The 21,672-nt window shown below is 46.3% G+C and overlaps 1 protein-coding gene and 1 long non-coding RNA gene across 6 annotated transcripts in view; one reads left to right on the top strand and one right to left on the bottom strand.

Moving 5' to 3' along the window:
- The window catches only part of RUNX1 (RUNX family transcription factor 1), a 174,841-nt gene that overhangs the window by 143,067 nt on the left and 10,102 nt on the right, over positions 1-21,672 (top strand). The window lies entirely within an intron of this gene.
- LOC148055723 (uncharacterized) lies at positions 13,005-17,611 on the bottom strand. Its single transcript, XR_015705031.1, has 3 exons — positions 17,543-17,611; positions 16,499-16,661; positions 13,005-14,656 (listed from the first exon to the last, which is right to left on the bottom strand). It is a non-coding gene; the product is annotated as an uncharacterized LOC148055723 (long non-coding RNA).

Here is a 21,672-nt window from a genome sequence, read left to right as displayed (position 1 = left end):
AAAACAGCCCAAGTTTATCAGGGTTCCCATGAACCGGTGAAACATAGGAGTGGAGTCAAGGGCAGCGTTTAAGCCCGGGGATTTAAAATGGCTTTGTTCCTACTACGGCTGTATCCTGCCCCAATTTTTAATATTTCCACTTTTAAATCAGCTTAATAGGCCATAGGTTAATAGAGTTAGAAGCGTTCATAGGGCAGCGTTGCAGTGCAGGCTCCAACAGGGCTGTCATTCTGTCTCTGTATTTTGCTGCTGCAAAATGCAGTTCTCAGGCACTTTTGAGAATCAAGATTGATGTGCTCGTAGCAACCTGCCAAAACAGATAAACAGGCTCTCAAGATTAGGGGCTTGCCAACTCTTTCTGTTGTGCAATTCACTAAATGCTGATATTTTTATGTTCTCTTTGGACACGTCTGCGTGTCCCCGTCTTTCCTTAACCCAGAGCGTTTGCAGAGCAAGTACATGGCGCTTTAACAGCGTATCATCTCGTTTCCACTTGATTAACCACCTGACCTCTCCGTCCCAAAATACACTCCCTGGCATGTCGAGCGAGTGCCGCCTGAGCTTGGCACCCTTCCTATCAGCACTGCTCCTGCCTCCCCCCGGCTGGCGGAGTAGTGGGGGGTGAGTCGCACCAGCGTACCGGCGGGCAGCGTGGGCAGTGTGGGCAGTGCGGGCAGTACGGGCGGCACGGGAGCTGGCAGCGGGGACGTCATCTCCAATCAGCACGGCCAGGGCTGCCAAGCTCCCCGGCTCCAGTGCTTCTCCTGGATGTGCAGGAGGCCTCCTCCCCAGCCCCGGAGTAAAGTTTCCCCACCACAAGCCAGATTGTGTACATTTTGCTAGTGGTCAGGGGAGATCCCCTTTGATGGAGCTCCCCTCCATCGCCTGGCTCCTGAGGCAGGTGGCCAACGTGTTGAATGCGTGCTGGGAGCCCACTTCGAGTGAGGGGGAGAGATGCTCTTTCTCCTTTCCCCTCCTTTCAATGCCAGTAGCCACCAAATATCTCCCATGTGGGGAAAAGGCAGGAGGTGAAGCCTCCGCGGTGGTGTGGACCCAGAGCCTGAGTGCCACAGCCACTGGGAGGTCACAGGAAGTTTGTTGAAATAGTGATGTTTTCCCAAAATATTTTGCAAACCAAATCTGTTTAGCTGGAAGATTTCCAACTGGCTCTATCAAAAAGGAAATTTTATAGAGAGAAAATATCTTTTTACTGAAAGTACAATATGTTTCTTTGATTCACAGTTATTGCTCAGCACATAATACTTTTATATAATGCCATGAGTAACCTCAGCAGTTTTTCTTTTTATGGGGTACAGCGTCATTAGCAGCAGACTCACGCTGCTATTTATCGTGTCATAAACCAGCTTGTCTCTGTAGAGATGAGCACATGAGCATGTGAACTGCATTAGCATACGCAAAACAATTCTTCTTTCATTCAGTCTAATAGAAGTCCACTCTCAGGAAAAATCCCTCCTTCTTCATGCCTCCTACTAACAAATAGATATAAACCTCCTGTTTAAGGGTGTCTGAATCCATTCTGTAGCTCTGCAGGCACAGGTGCTCCCGTTTTTGTCCAGAGTAACTTTCGTCGACCAAACTGCAGCATGTCTTAGGAAGTTTGCTCTACAGCATAACCTAAAAGGGAGCAGCAGAAATGTGACTCTTACCACCTGCAGAAGCCCAAAAGTAAGTTGTGTAGCATTTCTGGCCAAGTGAGACTTCTCACTTTGCTGTGAAATTAACACCCTCCATATTTGTATCTTGGAGAATGTTTGTGAGGTTATAGTATATGCAGAATATATTGTATAGACCAGAAAATATCAGTCTGGTAAAGATATACACAAGATGTACATAACATAACTAAATAACCCGCAGCTTCAGAGTGTCCATTTTTTCTCGGCTCCAGCTCTCAACACAGTTTTTTACTCAGTCATTTCATCCCATGTGCAAATAGGGTCCTTACAGCAAGAGGCATGTCTTCCATTTGATTTGTAAAGTTCATAACACCATTTGGGTCCTCTCCAAACACTAAGTTTGACAAGGATAAAATTTTGTTACTGTAACACGTTATCTCTGCCAAGACTTTGCTTATCTGCAGGGCTAGTTGTGCTGTGACACACGAGAGGGGTGGTGATACCCAGCAGTAGCCCAGGAATGAGAGCGATCCCGAGGAATTCCCTCTGTCTGGCATTAGAAATCTCCTCTATTCCCTCCTTTCCTGCCAGGAGTGGGCCACCAGTTTTGCCATTTTGAGATACCATAGGTGGGATACTGTATTAATAGCAGTATAGAAAGTTTTAGAAAAATCTCCTCTGAGGTCCAGATGAAGTAACAATTATCCAGCATTCAAGAAAAATTAACTCAAGTGGCAGCGGGTGCAAAGAGGGGCTGTTAGTATGACAAGAGGAATAAAGACCTTACTTTAAAGAAGAGATTAGCATAGCCCGGTTTATTCAGCATGCCGAAACAGAGGCTGAGAGGGAAGATAATTACAGTCAATAAACACAGCGGAGAGGTTCAACGTCAGGGAGGGAGGAGAACCATTTGCGCCAAAGGACAGCGTTGGCTTGAGAACAAGTGGTTATTCTGTAAACTGACCATCAATGAATTTAGACTGGAAATTAGAAGATGGTTCCTAGGTATCAGAGCAGCCCTGGCAGCCTTCCAGGGGCTATTAGAGACAGAAAGATGTAACTTAAGACGGATCTTGCTCTGTTACGTAAGTGCAGAACACAAGATGTGGCCGGGTTGCAGGGCCCAGGGGATGCTCTCCGGGCCCATATTTTCTTCCATTCAATCAATTCTCCACACCTGTTGCTTCACCGAGGCAAAACAAGGGACATTTCATTCTCCAGGACAGGCCGGAGGAGGATCAGGGATCTTCTCAACTCTTTGCTCTGTCAGATCTCAGTGACAAGATAAAACCTTTGCCTGCAAACTCCCAGTGCACTCCTTACTCCCACTTGGACCACCAGGTCTTCAGCAGTTCTCTGAACAAGTTCCATCTGGAATGCAGGCTCAGCCAGCTCTCCAGCACCGGCACTGGAGACCTCGTGCTTTGCCCGCTAAAGGGAAGGCTTTTCCCATTTCCCTTCCGTGCACCTAGAGGATTCATCCCCTTCAGCCACAGATTTGTGCCTCCGCCGACTGTTCCCACTCGGGGCAGAGTGAGGTGAGGAAGCCAGTTCCTCAACACCTGCCCGCATTGCAGGCAGCACGCTCAGCTCCGGGGCATAAGCCTTGCTCAAGAGCCTCCCCTGCCTCCTCACATGCAGCTCTAGAAAAAAAAGGGCTTGAAATTGTTTAGATTTTTCATCAACTTAAGGCGCTAATGGAAAGAGTTATGTAATGGTGTTTAATCCAGAAGATTTCCAAGTGTCGATATATTTAAAAGATACCAATCTTCATATTCCAATTGCCTGGCACTTCCTGGGATTAAAAAAGCAGTAGATAAGGCAACAAATATGTTCTCAGTCCCTGAGCAACATCTCCACTTACACAAATTTTCCTTCTGTGTTTTTTTTTTTTTTCCCTTTTGTCCTCAGCAGGGACCATCCTAAAGGATGACTTTAATTAAAGAAAAGGAAATCTTGGTTTTAAAGCAGAAATCAAGGTGTTTAGAGATGTGTATTTTCTTCTAAGGCTTGTCAAAGTCATTCTGCGTATCTTTTGGCAAGCTATCTAGAGCTTGATTTTACACAAAGTATTTAGGAAAACTTAGCACACCAGAAAGGTGCCTTAGCAAGACTTTTGATAGTGCCCAGCACCTAAGCCCCAGAGAAATCAGTGACAGCTACAGAGATGCCTTTGGAAATCTCTCTACCTGTCTAGCTGAATCTTTAGGCACCTATAAAATTTGGCAGCTTGTGCCCAGACACAGTTTTATTTTTCATTAATTAGTCCATGTCTTTTACCACATGAGAACAACATCGAGCTGATGGATACTGCTAAGAGAAGCAGACCTTGCAGGTAGGGACAAGTATCCCTGGTTCAGTTTTTAACTTGCACAGCGATCTGCTCTGGTTTGTTCTATTTTCTCATCTTCGACTTTGTACACCAAAGTCCCTTCTCCGTTATGTCATTGCAAAAGTGGAGCTGCTCTCTGACCCAATGCAGGAATCTTGTGCCTGCACTGATGTTACCGTCCCCGTGTTAGTGCTCTCGGTGGTCACTGTGATCGCCAGAGAAAAGAGTGAATTACTCAGGCTCCCTTCTTGCTCCTTTAGCTCTCTCCTGGTAGAGCAGTGCTGGAGTCACCCCTCTGAGGTGGAGCCTCTGCCTGCTCTTCTTCTCATTTCTGGGGCAACTGAGAAGGCTCAGCATCTTTCAGGATGGCTGCTTAAATGCACTGTACCTCGGGGGAGATTTCTATCTGCTGTTGAGATTAGCTGGGTCACTGGGCTCTCTTACTTTTCCATGGAAACACCTTAGTCTGGCTCACCTCTTCTCTTGCCCAGCACTAAATCTCACCTATGGCATTGGCGTGCTGGAGATGTCTAAAGCAAATATCTCTGCCTGTCCCAGAGGCAGGGGCTTCCACCGTCCTGAACTTCGGATGGCAACGTGTGGCCATGTGTTTGGTAGCATTTCAGCTTTTGAGGCAGCTGCTCCTTGGTTTTTGGGTTATTCCTCACTGGCCCTTGAAGCATATTCTTGGCCTTTGAATGGCCCAATTGTGAGGAAGATTAAAAGTGCTGATTGCAAAACTCTGGTAAATAAAATCTCTCTCAGTTCTTTACTGACAAACCCAGTTTCTTTCCATAGCATTCTCCTCTTTAATCCCCTCTTGGCAGAACATGACATGTTTTGATACCAGAGCTCAAATTACCTTCCATGGTAAATAAAACAAACAAAAAATAAATAAGAGCTCCTTACCCTAAAAACAAACACCCACTGAAACCAGCTTATTATTCAGCTGATGCTGCCCATGTGCCAGAAGATACCACTTTGATTTTGTAACTGAATATATTCTTTTCCCTCAAGTACTGAATTGAGCCTCTCCAAACTTGAAATGCTGAGGGGTTAGAGCAGAGTGACCATAGATACCCTTACCGTTTGCCATCTAGAAAACAAAGAAGGAGGAAACAAGGAGACTAGCACACAAGGTAGTGTTCAAATGTTTGCTTCTGAGGCGAAAACCCCACCTCAGTATACAGAGCCCGCATGGTCTGGGTTGGTGCAGATGGCTAGATCTGGACGGAGTGAAATCAACCCCTCTAGCTCCGCGGGAGGCTGCAGCGGCTACCGGTGCTCATAGCAGCCAAGGGGCTTTGCATTCAGGAGGACTGGCACGGTCTCCGCTTTCATCACCAGTGGGATTTATCCGTGGGGCGGGGGGCTCCTTTCGAAGCATCAAGTGCAGACATGCCCTCGCCTCTTCCGCTGCCATGCCTTTAACAAGATGTTGCATCAAGCAGATCTTCCCTAATGATCTCACGTGGTTAGAGGGTTCACAGGGTTCTTTTTACATGACTGAGTACACCGTACACCCTTAGCAAACTTATAAATAAGTTTTCCCTGTGTATTCAGTATATTATGACCCCTATAAAAGAAGATTGTTCACATGCAAAGAACAATGGGCTTGGACGTGCTCAGTAAAACAATCAATTATGGGGGGAAGTGCACATTATAATAGTCAAATAGACGATAGTCTCTGTCTGACCATTTTCATTCTATTTATACAACTGTCTCTTAAAAGCATTCAAAAACAAAAGCATAGGAAATAGATCCATTAAAAAATTGTGCGTTTGCTGTCAGGGTCAGCTTGATTTCTGACAGTAAATGCCTAGGTCTGTTTCAGAGGTTTACTTGGTTTATCTGTGTTGGGCAAGATACCCAGTTCAACATTGGCAGTTCTGAGAGCTTCCAGGTTTTGGTGCTCAGCTCCAGGCACTTTCAAGGAGCCTGGATTTCTGCAAAAGACATGCTTTGAATGTCTTTGATTAGGTACCCAAAAATGGAACTGGATCACTGGGCAAGCTTTAGAATAGAACCCATTGTAGTTTGCATCCTCTGCATTTTAAATAGTTGCAATTATCAGAGCTTTTAGATATGACTTGGTCAGTTTAGGTTCCCTTAGCTTCCTGCACATGGAATTCAGGGGATCATTGCCAACAAAAACTAAGGAAACAAAAAATCCTTTGCATAGCAACAAGTTATATATCACTGCTTTATTCATCAATAATTTTCCAGTATTCAGAGAAGCTGCTGTAACCTGCTACATCCTTTGGACTGTAAGAAAGATAACATTTTGTCAGAAGCGATGCTTTGTTTTATTAGTCTAATGATGATTCACAGCTAGCTGAGCAAGTGTAGTGTTTATGATGATTTCAGTTCTCATTGCATAAGGTTACTGAAGTATATTTAATTTTAAAAATCCCAAGTCCAAACGATGATCCTCATTCTGCAGTAAAGCACGTGAATAACTGCTCAAAAGAATAGTCTCCTTGATATCCTTGAGACCTATATATACATGAGCAATTTTACATGCAAAACCATTTGCAAATTCAAATTCAGTATTAATTAGTTCATGGGGGAAAATATCCACCAGAAAACAGTTCTGCTCTGCCATATGTTATAAAAGTGAACACTTGTGTTAACTTGAAAAGGAACCACACAAAAGGGAGGGAGACATTTCAAGTGAGTGTAAACTAACATTTGCCAACTAGTGCTCACCTAGATACAAAGAGCTTGCTAGCGTACTGTCATTTTTACCCCTCCACTGCAAATACTTTTTTGAAAGCTCTCTTTCAGCTTCCTTCAGCTTTTAAGCACATACCTGGTGTTTGTGCCAGGCTTTTGTGCTGATGGCGCTCCCCAGCCTCCACCCTTGCAAGCCCTCTCCCATTGCCCGGCCAGCAGACGTGGCAGGGGACCAGCCTGGGACATGCAGGAGCCATCCCTGGCCCAGGGAAGCCTCCTGTCGGTCCCCCTTTTGCTCGGCAAGGGACTGCAAGCGCTGCCCATCTGTGTTATGAAATGCAAGAGCCCCGTGCACTCCTAGAGGACAGAGGAGCTGGAGAAGGGAGATGGGCTTGCAGCTGGGATCAAGGGCAGCTAAAACTGACCTTCTGGGGCATAGGGAGAAACCAGGCAGAGCAGGGCTTGCCAGATGCCTCGGGCACGGTGGAGGGCCCAGTCGCCACCAGTGCGTCTGTGGGTCACCCACGGGTGACCAAGTCTGGGGTGGCGGGGTGCCACGCAGGGTCTCTCCCTGCTTGTGCTGGAGCCTGGGGGAAGAGTGGGAGGCCACCGGCACTGCCCATTCTTGCCCTCACCAGGGTGACTAACGCGGCCAGATGTAGAGCAGGGACTAGGATGAAGCCGGTGAGAGAAATAAAGGCAAAGAAGAGAGTGTGAAAACAGGTTTTCCTGGAAAAGTGAAGAAAATATATCCATGGGAAAAAAAAAAAAAAAAAAAAAAGAAAGAAAGAGAAAAAAAAACAGCTGTACTAATTCTTGTGCTTGTTTGGTCATGTTCAGAGCCTCCTAAACTCCCATGGAAGGGAACGGTTTTGTTTCATGAGGGTGGTGCATAGTGAGTGTGTGTCCATGTGATTTTTGTATTTGTACATTAAACATTTCCCCAAGATGTAATTCCATCCCTCCTGCACTTGGAATAAAGTGACTTTACGAGAAGGACTGCCTCCAAACAGCAAGCAAAGGAGGGCTGTTGGGGCAAGATAGGGCAAATGTAAATGTGTCTGAGCTGGCTGCTCCACCCAGCCTCTCATCTTTATATGAAAAAAAAAAATGTTTCCAATAACTGAAACAGGCAAGGTCTGATCTGCACAGACGGTCTGCAGGCATCTGCCCAAGAAGCTGACGGTTGGCTGGTACATCCTCATCTGATTTATGTTGTGTGTGTTAAGCCTTAAATTGTTGAGTCTCTGGCTGGCTGCAGTGGTATTACTGGATGGTTGGTGTATGTTTTCAGCTCACAGAGCTGGCTCTGATACTGGGGTTGTTGGCGCTGAATCAATTCCAATCTCACACCTGTCTGAGACAATGAAGGCCTTGTTGCACACATCTCCACCAAAGGCTGTCATACAACTTATTTTTCACATTTGAAGAAGAAGGAAAAAAAAATAAAGGGAGGACTGAGGAAATGCTGTCTCCTCACAAGACACGTTCCCCATGCCTTGATGCAGCATGCCCCTCTTTTCTTTATGGGAAAATACATTTACAAAACAAAGACAGTGGAGTGCTTATGGCAAGTATAGCTTAATCCTGGCAGTTAAATGTGACTAAGGCTTAGTCTCCAGGGACTTACTTTGTAGGACCATGCCTGGTGCATTAAGCATAGGAGATAGGCACCTAGTTTGTCGTACCCTTACTGGGAAGTTTACCTCCAGCTGGGTTAGCACTATTAATAGCTTCTTATCAGTGTGCCTAGCACCTGTGCCATTTACCTAGCATTTTGGGGCCATTTCTTGAGATTTCAGAGGTTGTGAAAGGTGCTGGGCTCAGATGCCAGCGTGGCTGAGATCCTCTGCTCCCTGGCACTGAAGCAGCTCAGCCTGGATGGAGGAGCAGCCTGGCTCCAGACACCATTCACTCCTGAGTTGAAGACAGGAGCCCGATCTTTGTCTTGGTCGTCCATCATTGCCCTTGTGGTCTCCCTTCATCCACTCTTCCTCCTCCAGTTCTGTTGCACAGATGTCTTAGATGTGCATCCTCTGGAAACTGTAATGTCAGGTATTTCTTTCAGTGTTGTGTCAAAATGAAGTCAGATTTTTTTTCTAGCTCCGTTCTTTTTCCATTTACTATGTTAATGGCAATTTTTCACCAACTCCGACAGGAGGGATTTGGCTGAGCATTTCCTTGGAGTGGGAGTTCACTCCCTACTGCTGAAACAGCCTGAAAATGCAGAGTGGCCTTCCAGACTCTCCCCACATACCTGTTTGCCATGTATCAGCAAAGGTTAACGGAGCCTCCTGAGTCAGCAGAACTGCTGCGGTGCTGTCAGTGGCTGGGTCCATCCGTCCAGCTGAATGACTGGTTGTGCAGTTCAGCGGCTTTCCCACGTCCTTTTTCTACGCTTTCTAGCCTTATCTCCTCCATTTTGCCATCACTGGTTGCATCGCCGGGGCTGTGCAGATAGGAGTGGGTAGATGGAGGCCTGGGTGGGAGAAGCAGCATGAAATGCAACACAGCCTTGTGTTCTCGTTCCTTCTCATCTTGACTCTTACTGCAGTCTCTGTTCTTTGCCCCAAAATATCTTTCAAGGAGGAAAGTAGGAAGGAAAAAAGGAGAGCGTGAGGCACTGTAAACCCAGCTCGTACCCAATGAGTTTTGAAAGAATTAGACCAAAATACAGCTCTTCAGCCAATGTAAGTTGGCCTTGCTCTACTAGCTGGGCCAGCTGAGGATCTGCCCTTGTGTCTTGTCAGGGTGGTCTTCAGCATAAAAATAAATGATTAACTATGTAATGAGTGAATATAAAGACAGATGGTAAAGTATACTTCTGTTGGTACTTGCATGCCTTTGTTTAAGAATACAGAAAAAGGCCCTGCGGTGATGAAATGCAGACGGGAGCATGATGTTATCTTGCACCTATAAACCTTGCTCCGAGTCCACTGGTGGCCACTATCCAGAACTGCTGAGTTCAGACACACTGGCTTGTACTAAGTAGAAATGGTGCTTTCAGTCTTCGGTAAACAGCATTTTTGCCGCAGGGCCCAAATCCTTCAAACATTTGCCTAGGTAATTGTCTGTTTTTGCCTTCTAGTGTCTCATCATCAGCTTATCTGTAAGTTCAGACTGGCTAAATGAGCATGTGAGGATGGGGGAAGAGCTGCTGGAGGACAAGGGAATAAACCATTTCATATTTAATTCACTGGCAGGAGAGACTTATGCGAGTGCAGCTGAGCGATCATTTTAGGATCACGTTGGGGAAAAAATGAGTAATACAGCATATTAATTTAAACAGATTAAAGAGCTGCACAAATAAATGAAGGGGTTTTTTGTTTTGTTTCTCTGGCAATCCCAAAATATCAACAACTGCAAAACAACAACAGCAAATATATAATTTCTGGTTGAATTTAAATGAATTGTTTCAAAATGTTGCCAATTTTTAAAACAGTGAAAATGTGGACATAAAAAATATTTCAATTAGGGCAATTTCAGTAGTTTTTTGTCCCTGATCATGCCAACAGCCTATAACCTACAATAACCTTGTTTCTTGCCATCGCACTGGATTTTTACATTAAATGTAAATGCCTTTAGTCTTACCCTTACTTAAATAATTATTTAATATTTGCTTACATATCACAATTATGTTTAGCTTTGAGATCATTTCTTAAATGGGAAAAAGTTCATTTTGCTTATAATGATGACTTGTGATCTTACTCTCCATGCCACAGTTGTCTAAAATTGCTCAGTTCAGCACATTCAGCAGAGTTCAGCTGTGTTTAGCTAACTTTCTAAAAAGTTTTTCATGTGTCAGTGTTTCATTGGTTCATAACTGCTAAGAGAAAACAATAATTTTACACGATCTTTCCGAGCAGACAGGCTAGTTACAGGGTGTAATTTGAAAAGAGGTTATAGCAAGCTAGACTTTTCAAGCCGTTCAGAAGTGTTTAGTATATTAAAGGTTAATTTTTAAGATGTTTAATACAGAAAGTGAAACAAAACTGTTATTTGTATAAAACATCACACATTTCCTATTCCAAAAAGAAATCTTCCTCAGCCTGGCAACACAACAGCTGTTTGTTGGTTAATACTGGGAATGACTTTATTTCTTCCACACTGGGACATTTTGCAACATTTGACATGTGTTGACACTTCTTTTCTATACTGGATTACAATTTTCCTTCAACACTCTTATTCCTTACTCCACCCATTCTGGTAGCACCCACCTGCACACAAACCAGAAATTATGATTGGGCCGTAGGTACACAAAATCTGCATGTTTCTGAGCAGCCTGGTTGTCCCAGGTCCTCTGCAGGAAGAGCTCCAGGAGAAGGGGCAGGGAGGCGTACAGGGTTTGGGGCATTGGCAGGCTCCCCCCAGGTCTCTTCCAGGTATCGCTGCCCTGATGGGTGGCACAGGTGTATCCTCCTCCCTATTCAGGGCAGACGCCTCCCTGACCACCCTGATGGAGAGTGAGTGTCCAGGGCGTTGCTGGCTGAGCCCTGCATGTTCAAAGGCCCATGCCTACTTATTCAGGGGTCTGATTTTTGGCACCTTGCTGGGGAAGAACTACCGAGGGGCTTCAGCCCTGCAGCAGCTTCTGTGTGTGTTGATTTGCTGAGCTTCTGCTTGGTATCTTCAGTAGCACTAAAGAGAGAAGCACTTTTAACTTCAAAGCTTGTGCTTCCTGTATCTTTTGCCCTTCAGATTTAGATCTAGCCTGCTCTGAAATCGACCAGTGTAACATTTAAATATGGCCCGCAGAGCGAACGCACAAGCTGAGCTGGACGTAGTGGATGTCTTGAGCGCTCCTGCTCCCGCAACTGTGGAGAAGGCTTGAGCAAGATGAGTCTTTACCTTCCTTTTAATCCTTCTTCCTCTGGCTGTACTCCTCTGGCCTCTCTGATTCAGGGTGGAGCCAGGGGAGATGTCCTGCTGCCACCCGTCCGTGCCATAGGTTGGGCGGAATCAGTGATGGCCCCAGCACGGCAGGATGCTGCATTCCTCAGCTACACAGCAAGTGCCAAGGGATTTCGTAAAGGAAGCAAAGCATTTCTTAAACGGTATTTTAAATGTATTTCTGGACTGAATGCCCCTGACAACCCAGTGAGTTGGGGCTTTCAGCACATACTTCTGGGCTTGACTCATTTTCCATTTTGGCTTTGCAGATCTCCTCAAAACCAGCTTGACAGTTTAGAGGAGCAGATCATTTAATAGAGTTTTCAACAAGTCCATTTTGGTTTAGTACTATAATGAGCAACAGCTTCTTAGTTACCTCCTTTTTAAAAAAAATCCATGCATCATTCTAAGTCAAACTGACTTTACAAATATATGTTCACATGAAGAAGACCTTACTTCACCTTGTAAATCAAAGCTGCACTCTGGAGAGAGGTTTCATACCACTGGGCTCAGTATCATTTTTCTCAAGGTGACCTCAGTTGTAAAAGTATGAAGGTTGCATTTGATATGTCACTTACTTTCTCTAAGTCAATAAAATGAACCAGTGTGTCTTTAGATCATCAGAGATCTGCTTATTACCAAAAGTTGTTTTAATCCTGATTTGTGTTGGAATTTAAAAGAATCCAAGCAGATTTCATTTGCCATCCTGAATAAGAGTTTGGAGGGTGATACTCCACTGTGTGTGCAGAGTGCCCCTGGTTGAATTCTACTTTATTAGTTTATAGGCTTTCTTCTGAGCACTTGGGATGAGATCATGAAAGTGTAAATGGCTGTTATCTTCAAAGGCCTCTTTTATACTGACAAAACTCCACCTTACCGACTTGTATTAATAATCTATTGCAATCCTAATTAGTCCACATCAAGGTCAGTGTTTTGTGGTGGATAAAATGACTGTAAGCTCTAGAGAGTAAGTTTTTTTCTTCCACTACTTTCATGTTAAAAAAGAAGAGGGAGCACTGAAAGTGTAAAAGAAGACATTGATGAGGACTTTTTGTTTATGTGTAGGCTAGAGAACTTTAATATGGAGTAATTAGTTCACATCATCAGGAGCAACCTGTAAGATACCTGAGGCCACACTGTAGTCATGCCTTTATCAGCGAGCCTCCCAGTAGACTGCAGAGACTTCCTCATTCAACTCTGCTCCTTTTTTCATGGCATTGGTTTTCCAGTGGGAATAATCCATCCAAGGAACTTTCAGCCTCATATCTAATTGTCTTGAAATGTAGACACAAAGCTAGGAAATGTTTAACCATGACATGAGCTCATGACTGCCTTTCTGAACACCTGAAAGCAGAGTCCCACTCAGGCGATAGCTCTGGGGCTGGGCACCAGGGTATCAGCAACCCCCCCCCAGGACCAGCAGGGTCAGGTCCAGCCCACAGGCATGGTGGGTATTGCCCTAGAGAGGAAGGTGCAGGTAATCCTATGTCTGCAAATAGCGACTCAATGTGACTTCCAGGTCCTGGCCCAGGACATATCTCTCCACTTCCTTTGGTCTTGCTCCACCCCATGAAAGAGAAACTGTGTAGGTGTAACCAGGCTGGGATTCATTTCACCTAACTTTAGACATCCGTGTTTTGTGTGTCTCTGTCTGACACAGTCATCTGGTATCTTTGCAATCGGGGAGAGAAACAGCTGTTCATTGGGTGTGATGCACCCGCCTGGCTTGGCTTAGATGTCGCCCTTAGGATGAAATTACTTGCACCCCACAAGTGTCTGCTTTACCCTGTTGGCAATAAAGTCTAGAGTCTAGACAAGTAGCTCAGAGGTAGAGACCTACATTGTAGATCTCTCAGGTGGGATGAATCCCAGGACACCAGGAGACAGAATTACACTGTGTACACAATTAGCACCCTAGTTCTGCATCTGCGTTTCCAGGGCATGATATACCTGCTCAAGGCAGGCTGAAAGCAGCTGCTTTCACCAGCAGCAAGGTAGCGAGATGGGCTATTTGACCTGCTTCTCAGTGAGCATTGTACCCCACCTCAGCCCTACGGTTCAGGTAGACTGCTTTCAAGATGTGAGCTAACTAGGACAAAGTGGATACATCTCCCCCAAGCTGTTTTTACAGGTGAACTTTCCCTGCCGGGGTGACATCAGGTAATTCGCATGTGCTCTGACTCAGCCAAGCATTGAGCTCTGTGCCCTAAGTGCTCTGCTGAACTGGAGCCTTGCTTTCTGTGTGCATCGGTTCTCCGTCTGCTAAAACGAGGATTGCAATTAACGCCCTTCCTGAGGGGGGAGTGTGAGGATCAAGGAATTAATTAGCTGGGCGGTGATCACATACTAGTGTGGTTCAGGGAAAGGCGAAGAGGAGAGCAGTAGCTGAGACCTAAAGCAGCTGAGGGAAGAAGCTGGAGAGGGGACAGGTGGGACAGGAACTGCTCTGTTGTCCGGCAGGGTTTGCCTCTGACCTGCTGCCATAATCCCCATGCAATTCCCCTCCAGACTCAGAGAGATGTGATTTCTAGGTGTGGATTTACTGAGCTGGATAAGGGAGCAGTAACTCCCCCAATAGGTCGCACCCCCTAGTCCCTATGCAGGTCACCACAGATCATACGCCCTCCCAGCAGCAGCAGCAGCACAACCTGCTCTCTCCCTAGCACCTCTGGAGCTAGAAGAAACCGCAGTGGCACGCAGCACGTAGACAAGTGTATATGCATGTACATGTATGCATGTGCATGTACACACGTGTCCACGCCTGTAGTGGCATCCTTCCGCCTGTGCCATGCGGCTCTCTGCATCGTGCCACCTCCCAGGCTGGGCACAACGGGACGAAGGGTGAAGTCTGCTCACCGCCAACGCCCGCGTGGTATCTCTCCCCGACTTCCTCACTGTTTCAGTCTGTGCTTTAGCAGTACACTTAGAGATAGGGGAGAACACTGCAGCGGCATCGAGTCTGGCGGCATGTCCCCTCCAGGGGAGCCAAAAGAGTGGAAGGTCAAGGTTGAATTCTTTTACTTCATTCCTTGTTGATGCGGGGAGGGAGGGAAGAGGAGGACGGGTCAGGGAGTGGAGTCTCCCTCTTGAACAAATAACTGCAGCTCTCCAGGGTGACTCATACCTTCGAAGACAAAGAACAATGCATCCTTAATTTGCAAAACTCAGCTTTCCAACTTCTGTATGTCACTGGCACCCAGAGACTTTGCAGTTTGCCCATAATGCCATCATGTTCTTCAAAGCAGCAGTGACGCCAGCCCAGAAGGAGTATGCTTACTCAGGAGGAGAGATGGTTTATATTTCGTTTGAGCAGCTTATGTACTAACCTGCTAGGGCAGCACATACGTTGATTGTGAAATCAGAGTTTTCACAGTTCGGTATTTGGAGTTGTCTGCACTTCCTGATTCTGGCACCAAGTTAGCAATGAGACCCGAGAGGTTTTTGAGGCGACCCCCACCCCACAGCCAGCTGCCATTACTAAAATGCTACTTGTTTCTTTAGGCGCATTGTGCATATACGGTTCTGCTAGTCTAGGCAGCTCATTCAGGCAGCTTCAAACTTGAAGGAATACACACTTCTCCCCCTTCTACCCCCAGAATACACATGGCTAGAACAGGTGCTTTCGCCTGCTGCCTTTGGTATCATCTCCAGGTATCTTAGTATCATTGAAGCGCTGACTTTCTTGACATGGACATGAAGAGAGTAAAGGAAATTCAAACAAACCATTAGGATGCACTTGTTTGTTTTTCTCCCTTCCCTGCTATCTATTTCTAAAGAAAAGCTAGCAAATAATCTTCATATAAGACTTCCAGTTTCTCACTACATTCAGCACTGGAGGACCGATATCCTCAAAGGCGCTGACAGATTTGCATCATTTTTTTCCTCAAGACCCTTTCTACTGCAGCATTGAAAAGAAATGAGCTAACACAGAGGATGAGTTGGGAGTAGATGATGCACAGAAACAGAATGCAAAGTACTGAACAAACAGAACTGGTGCTCTGCACCCCAGCACCTAATCCCACCACTCTTTGTCTGTGGTTTTCCATGGTCTTCTTTACTATACACTCAATCCTTCTCAGTGGCTGGTACCCTCCTGTATGTCCACACAGCACCTAGCATGCTTTGGGAAGTTCTGCATCAACGCCAGGCACCACAGCTAGAACAAGCAGCCTCAGCAACTGTTTTTTGAAAGGTTTCTGCTAGAGGCTGATATTTTTCTTCTTTATTCTCTAAAGTGTGATGCCTCATTGTGGAGAAACTCCCTCATTCTCCTGTCCCACAGGAGGGTTTTCAGAGGCTCAAATGCCTCTAGAACTTCTCTAGCCTTTGTAATACTCCACAAAACCACAGTAATATTGAAATAAAATGAAAGCAAACATTGAGGCAGGAGGTTGCTGCCAAAGATCTCTCTTCCAGAGAATAGCTGGGGATTTGGGTGGCTCTTCCACCCCCCCCGCCCCCAACTTAAAAATTTCCAGACAGGCGACATATCTGTCACTGTCGTTCTCAACCAGAATAAGTCCTGTCACCTGTTAGCAATCTAAAAGGGGCTTTTCAAGGCCACAGAGAGGAGTGAACGCTCATCTCCTATAAATTTCCAGTGGAAATTAGAAGGCTTTGAAAAGCTTGCCCTGGGGGCAAATCAGAGCTTGCACCCACCTCTGTGAAACCTGCAGGTCTCCCAGCTGTTGCGCTGGGAGGTGGCCCTGTGGTATGACAGTGGTTTTCACAGCCTGGCACACGCAGGGAAACCACCCTGCAGGGTGAAGTAGCTGCTGGTGGAATTTTACAGTTTGCTCTGTAATTTTCCAGCTCCTCATGTTCCAGTGCCGAGAGGTATGAGAATACCAGCCTTGTGCGGCTGCTGCCACTGCTGCTGCTGCTGCCAGTGATGAACTTGTCCTTTGGAAAGTCCCCCTTATTTAAGCTACTGACTAATTCTTTCAGCTGCCGGGAGATGACACACCTTTTCACGGTGCTGCATTAGGCTGAGGATTTGCTGGGTCCCGAGTGAGGGAGGGAGATTGAGTCATTTCGGATGCCTTGCTTCAGAGAGACTAGGTCAGACTCACGCAGGACCGTACCACCATCCCTTGTGCTTCTCACACCTTCGACTGAAGCTTCTGGGGCTAGGGGGGAATGACAGAAAGCAAGCGGGAAGAAGAGGCAGAGGCAGGCATGTAAGAGATGTTGGCAAAGGCAGGAAGGAGAAAAGACTGAATTGAAGCTTTTAGGCAGGCGGCATCTTTCTCCTGAGCACAAAACCACGGGGAGTACTTCTGCACTCATAGTCCGTTTCCTCTATTAAGCAAGACACCTCTCTGAATGAACAAGTCTAATCAAGACCATTCCTGCCTTACACTCAAAGGAAGGGAAAGTCACACTATAAAAACTGTTTCCCTTTGGAAAGATTAGCAAATCAGATGGAGGGTGGGGTGGGGGGTGGGAGGGTGGACAAATCCCAGACTCAGAAAAACCTCTCAAAGCAGTTAAGGATCTGACTCTCTCCTTGTCTGCCTCCGAGTTTGACACCAGTAAACTAATCCCAGCTTTCATTCACCCCACATCTTCTGCCAGTTGCTGCCTTTAAAGTGCTTGGCAGGACGGTGGAGGAATTGCAAAGCTCGATGCTATGTGACTTTCAGGGTTTGTTGCGTGTGGCTGACAGAAATTTTTGCAACTTGAGAAAAAAAGTCTGGCAACAGCAGCGGCTATTTCGCAATTCATCCTCATCTCACTATGCCAAGGATGGGGGGGATTTTCACCGACACAGGTAGTGGCTAATTAGCTGCTCGGTACTCGGGGCTGACTCTTGTATCTCGCCTGACCCTGGCTTGGGAAAATCACTCGTCGTTTGTCCAGGTAATTATATTTCCAAGCAGGCAAGTGTCATTTCTGAGGCAGAGGGGCAAGTGAGGAGAGAGGACATGCAGGCAGTCCCTGCGCAAGTGCAGCCTGGCAGGAAGGGGAAGGTGGAAAGGCGGGCAGCTTGGCTGAGTCAAAGGCATACCTGCTCCCTCCCGGGCCGCGGCCGGCTCCACCGCCATCCCGCCTCACGCCGCGGCCTACTGACTCACATCCTGCTGCTCCTTTCTGAAGCTTCCAGGAACGTGCTGTATCATAGCGAGATTTGGCTGCGCAGCGCCTCTTGGCTAGGAGCAGGCAGCGATGTCTGACCTGCAATGACACACAGAGAACCGTCTCTCTCTCTCTCTCTGCTCCAAGGGCATAAAGCAGATTGAGAGGTGCGTGGGATCCAGCCCAGCACAAGCCACGCGCATCCGCATAAGCGTTTTTCCTTCCGGCTCATTGGTGCAGTGGGACCTGTTATCTGATGTGAATTTGAAGCTTAAAGCTTTTAATATGGCTAAAAAGAATTATTTTCTGATCAGAATATAAAATCTTGTGGGGGCTTTCGTTTAGGCAGCCTCGTATGGATTGTTATATTTGTTGTATAGAAATGATGAGGTGATAGACATTTTTTTAGACATCATTTGTCTTGAGCAACATCCTGAGCTGGTACTACGAATCACCACAGCCCTACTGAAACCTGCTGATTTATACCTTCTGAGTGCCTGACAGCATGACAGTGTTTTCTTCTGGAGGGAGAGAGGGGTGTTGTTTTACATTTTAAAGCGTGTGACCCATTTTAAAGCTATTTCGTGTAGAAATAGCATCCCAGGACTTCATGTTTATTATGTCCCAGTGATTTCTGCGTCCTGGATGCTCAGGATCAGTTTTACAGACAAAAGGATGTTCTGTGCGAGCTCAGGAGATGATACACTGTGGTTTTGACTGAGGTCTTGACCCGTTCATCCTGTGCTCCGAGCGCGAAGGGAGTTCTTTTTTGTACATGACTGTCAATAACAACTTCGGAAGCCAAAAGACACCCTGTGTCACACTAGGACAACTCCATTGCCTGGCAGGCGTTTGTTTGCCCTCCTTAGCCATGCCGGTGTGGCTGAGCAAGGATACCTTTGGGTCAGGTCGTATACATCTCTCCCGTGCACCCGTGCTCTTGGATACCCACTGGGCCCGGAGAGATGCTTGGAGAGACCGCGGGGAGCAGGGCCGCAGTCAGACAGCACTGGCGGCGTCTCGGGGTGGGGATGACTAATAGGTGTAGCAAAGGTCGTACGAAGGGCTGTGGCGGCTGCGGGAGAAAGCCATGCTCAAGCTGCTTATCTGACGGCGGCTCTGGAAGGCAGGCCGGCCGGCCGCCGCGCTCTCCCGCCGCCGGGAGCCCCGCCGCCGCCCGCCGCTCCCCGGGCGCCGCGGGCCGCCGCGCCCCGCCGCCGCCAGGTCTCCACCGCCACCTACCGACCCAGCGCTGCCCGCGGCCCTCCCGCGGACAGCAGCGACCCCACCGCCTGCTGCCTGTTTTTCCCCGGGCGAGAGCGGCTGGAAAAATGCTAAATGCTAGGAGCAGAGGGACCATCATCAAAGGGGGAGGCCGGCTGCCTTTTTTTTTTTTTTTTTTTTTTTTCCCGCCGAGTCTCCAACCAAAGCTTGTTTCATTAAACTATTAAACATTATGCAACATTTGTACAGCTTAATTACAACTTTTTAAAACACGCTGAACGCAACCTTTTCGTGGCAATAAAACATGACGAGGCATGAAAGACGGTTCAATACTTTCTGCTTAATAGCTTGTTAGGCATGAGGCTAGAGGCCGAGAGCTCGTGACTGCACAGCAAGGTGTGAATTATTGCACCATAATTCTCGCCCTGGAGTGTTTTATTGCAATTAATAACTGTTTTCGTGTTTTAAATACATTTTCTCACACCATAAAAAGCAGAAATGGAAAGTACTTGCTAATGGGAGAAATACCGGGAGGACTGGGCACATATCACCAACCGGAGCAACTTCCTTGGGTTTCGTGCTATTTTGATCTGCTTTTAAATGATTTTGGAATCCTGTTTGGCTTCAAAACTGTGTGGGCCCAAAGCCCTGTTATTTCCCTTTGCTGAAGTAGCTCTCCCTGCAAATCTCTTCACAGATATTCTGAGTTGGGAAGCAGCTCCCATTTATTTGCAGCATATTTTCACCAAGTTAACTTCAGCCACACAAAGCCACACGTTCAGTTCACCACGCCAAGCTACTAACTTCTGAGGTGTGCACCTCTTTATTTCGAAAGCGGAAAAGAGACGGATTCAGAAAGAGTTTGTTACCTTTTTGTGTAGCCTAGTCCCGTGGCAAATTTGAACCCATTCCAGTTTAATTTCGGGTAACCTGAAAGCTGAAGAAAAGCAGATATCACAAAAATAAAATGCTACTTGAGGGCCCTGATCCAGATCCTACTGAAGCTGCTGGAAATGCAAACCTTGCCTTTACTGGGAGCCGAGTCTGCCTCTTGATACTGAAATGGTGCCATAAAAATGCTATTACAGTGCTACTTTTCTCCACTTGTTATTAAAAAACTGTGAAGGTAATGCCTGGGGTTAGTCAGCACAACCTGCTTTAATATGTGTACATAATATAATGCGCTATATTAACATCACTTGAATAGATTGCAACTTGTTAACCAGTCTGATGTCAAAAAGCCAGTCTTTAAGAGCAAATACAGGGACTGGGAATACAGGTACCAAGACAGAAAATTGATTGGTAGTTTGAACTTTCACTTAAGAAAGGCTTAATGGGAAGAGGAGATTAATAACGGGGGTCTCCCGGGCTGCCTGTCACTGTTTCAAGTACCCCAGAGGTCTGTAATAGCAGCAAATGGATGAGGCAGGTCAGATACCTTGGTAGTCTCTTTCTGGACGTTACTAGACACGTACTCGGGCCATTACCCGGTTTCTAGTCAGGACACAGCACAAAGCTAATTCTAGTAGCACTAAAAGAAAGAAACCGTATTTCAGTTTAGTCTTGTCAGTGTTCAGTAAATCTGTGACAAGGCCCTGCTTTCTCTTTTGCCGCTGCGGCGGCGGCTGCGGCTTCTTCTGCATCTTCTTACTGTTGTTCATGTGTTTATTGCACTTGGGGCTGTTCTGTGGACCAGGATCCCATGTGTGGTGGGCAAGGTACAGGACAAAACCATGTCTCTTGTCCTGAAGAGCCAGCAGCATAAGAAACAGGAGAAAAGTGGCAGAGAGCGCTGCCCCACCACGTAAGGACAGTTTGTAACAGGAGAGGACAGAGAGTACGTTCTCTCCTTTCAGCCTGAAAAACCAGGATGGGTTGCAGCACCCCCTTCACACGTATCCAGAGCGCTCTGAAGCCAGACCTTTCCCCTGTTCTCTGCAGTGCTACGACCTAAGGACAGAGCACCTGAAAGCAGGTGACAAAACATTTCCCGCCAGGGGTTTCAGTGGCTTCTGCGGTGACGGTGTCGAACAGAGCCCTTGAGAGAGAGGTGACAGAGGGGAGGCTCTGTCACCTGTGGCCTCAGCCTTGGCAGAGCACATCCAGGGCTCCCCAGGCAGGAGGACTAGCCGAGGGAGTTTCCATCCCTGGGCTGGGATCCCTCCAGCGCATGTATCATGATTCTAGTAGTCGGCCACATTGCTGGACTGAAATCAATGGGATTGCGTGCTGAAATAAGGGAGTAATGATTTAATTAACGCCATTGTAAAACTGAAACACACAGTGTCGTACCATTACAACGCTTGCGCTGCCGATGCTTTGTGGTATTTATCCTAATGCTACCCCTGGAGACTGCATTCCCTCATCTGTCTCCCTGTCGTCTTTAATAAACACTGACCATACATTAACAATGAGATGATGTTGTAATTCAGAATAAGACAGGCTTTGTGCCCATGTCTTTTTGTTTGTTTTTACTGAAGTCCATTTAATCCAATTGGATGTTGTTTTTAAAACAGCATGAGTCAACTGAATTTATTTTTAAGGAAGTCTGCCTGAAAAAAAATTAAATATTGATAATATCTGAATTTGAATATGTTAGCAGAAAAATCTTTACAAAACTTCAGTTTATTCTGCAAGTGACTTCACTAGTTATTTTTCAAAAGCTTGGAGTTTTGTGTAAATCTTCCCTTCTAAACAGACGAAACAAACAAAATGTAAAACTCATCTCCATAAAGCACAACAAAATAACAATTTCCAGATGGGCTTTCTGATGGAAGATCAAAGTCCTTCATCTCAGACTTGGGAAATTTCCCTTCCATGCTGATATCAGTTTTATCT

Source organism: Nipponia nippon, unplaced genomic scaffold (genome assembly GCF_047370975.1).
Source record: "Nipponia nippon isolate SJK-2023a ecotype South Korea unplaced genomic scaffold, ASM4737097v1 scaffold_2, whole genome shotgun sequence".
NCBI lineage: Eukaryota > Metazoa > Chordata > Aves > Pelecaniformes > Threskiornithidae > Nipponia > Nipponia nippon.
Note: the sequence above shows the minus strand (reverse complement) of the source record. Positions and strands in the feature narration are given on the sequence as shown.